The sequence below is a fragment of the Rhincodon typus genome, chromosome 7 (genome assembly GCF_021869965.1).
Source record: "Rhincodon typus isolate 14 chromosome 7, sRhiTyp1.1, whole genome shotgun sequence".
Classification (NCBI taxonomy): Eukaryota; Metazoa; Chordata; class Chondrichthyes; order Orectolobiformes; family Rhincodontidae; genus Rhincodon; species Rhincodon typus.
In genome coordinates, this window is record NC_063338.1 from 98,268,293 (window position 1) to 98,270,751 (window position 2,459).

The following is a 2,459-nucleotide window of genomic DNA, read 5'->3' on the forward strand; positions in this document are numbered from 1 at the left end:
CCAATTCACTCCCACTGCACACAATCCCAATGGACCGAAACCCTTTCCAATTCACTCCCACTTAACACAATACGTAAAAGGGCATAGTTAATCTGATTCTGTTCTACAAGTGATGCTGCCTAATCAGATTGGTCAGTGCAGTTAGTGTGGTCATAGAGATGTCCAACCCAGAAAAATGCCCTTTGGGCTATTGTGACCATCCTAGTTGAAAACAACCCCCTCACTACTCTAATCCCAGTTTCCAGTACTTGGTCCATAGCGTTGTCTGCCTTGGCATCTCAAGTTCACATCTAAATCCTTCAATGTGATGAGGATTTCTACCTCTCCCACCTTTACAGGCAGTGAGTTACAGACTCCCACCGCCCTCTGGGTAAAAAGGGTTTTCCTCTCATCTCCCTAAACCTCCTGCTCCTTCCGTTAAATCTATGTGCAAAGTGTTTGAGAAGATTTGTAGCTCGGGTTGTGGATGAAGTTGTAGACTTTCTCACCGAGCCGGTGTGTTTGGTTGCAGATGTTGCTCGGTAACATCAGTGTGCCTCTGGATGAAGCCTAGCAGAGTGATGAAACATCTGCAACCAAAAACACCGGCTCAGTGAGCAAGTCTACAACTTCAGATCTATGTCCTCTTGTTCACTGATCCCTCCATCAAGAGGAAAGGCTTCTTCCTCCACCCTGTTTATTCTCCTCATAAGTTTATACATCTCAGTCATGACCCCTCTCAGTCGCCTCTGCTCTAAGGAAAATAACCCCAGTCTGTCCAATGTCTTTCCATGACTGAAAGTCCCCAGCCCAGGCAACATCCTGGTAAAATCTCCTTTGTATTATCTCCAGTGTAATCACATCCCTTCTCTAATGTAGATTCATGTACTGCGTACAATACTCTCACTGTGGCCTAACCAATGTTTTATACTGTTCCAGCTACACCTCCCTGCTCCTAAATTCTATGCCTTTGCTAATAAAGGCAAGTATCTCATAAGCCTCTTGATCTCTTTATCCACCTGTCCTGACAGCTTAGAGGAACGTTGGACATACACACAAAGGTCCCTCTGACCCTCGGTGCTTCCCAGGGTCCTACTCCTCATCATGTATTCTTTTGCCTTGTTTGTCCTGCCCAGGGACATCACCTCACACTTAGTCATAGAGTCATCGAATCATACAGCACGGAAACAGACCCTTCGGCCCAACCAGTCCATACCGAACATAATCCCAAACTAAACTAGTCCCACGTGTCTGCTCCTGGCCCACATCCCCCCAAACCTTTCCTATTCATGTACTTACCTAAATGTCTTTTAAATGTTGTAACTGTGCCACACAGTCCACCACTTCCTCTGTAAAAAAGTGGCCCCTCATGTCTTTTTAAAATCTTACTCCTCTCACCTTAAAAATGTGCCCCCTAGTCTTGATATTTCCCATCCTAGGGAAAAGACAACTATCATTAACCCTATCTATACCTCTCATTATTTTATAAACTTCTATCAGGTCATTTCTCAACCTCCTACGCTCCAGTGAAAAAAGTCCCAGCCTATCCAGCCTTACCTGTAGGTTCAGTTGGCATTTAGGAAGACAAATGCAATGTTAGTATTAATTTCAAGAGGGCTAGAATATAAGATCAGGGATGTGCTGCTGAGGCTGTATAGGGCGTTCAGGCTGCATTGGGAATATAGTGAGCAGTTTTGGGCCCCGTATCTAAGGAAGGATGTGCTGACATTGGAGAGGGTCCAGAGGAGGTTTACAAGAATGATCCCAGGGATGAGGGGCTTGTCATATGAGGAGCAGTTGAGGACTCTGGGTCTGTACTCGGTGGAGGTTAGAAGGATAGGGGGGAAATCTGATTGAAACTTACAGAATACTGAGAGGCCTGGATAGAGTGGATGTGGAGAAGATGTTTCCACTAGTGGGAGAGACTAGGACCCGAGGGCACAGTCTCAGAGGGAAGGAAAAATCCTTTAAAAAGAGATGAGGAAGAATTTCTTTAGCCAGAGGGGAATGAATCTGTGGAACTCGATGCTGCAGAGGGCTGTGGAGGCCAAGTTATTGAGTGTATTTAAAACAGAGAGAGAAGTTCTTGATTAATAAGGGAGTCAAGGATTACAGGGAGAAGGCAGGAGAATGAGTTTGAGAAAAACATCACCATGATTGAATGGTGGAGCAGAATTGATGGGCTGAATGGCCTAATTATTCTCCTATATCTTATGGTCTTGTATTAATTAAAGGATAACCGCCTCACGATTTAACACCCCACCAATTTTTCTTTTGTCTGCAAATTTACTGACTGACCAACCCTCGTATATTCAGGTGTAAATCTTTCGTATAAATCATAAAAACACTGATTTGGATAAACACCGAGTTGGATAAACACCCCTCGACCATCACCCTCTGCTTCCTGGCACTCAGATAATTCTGGATCCAAATTACCAAATTTCGTGGTATCTCACAGGCTCACTATCAGTCTCCCATAA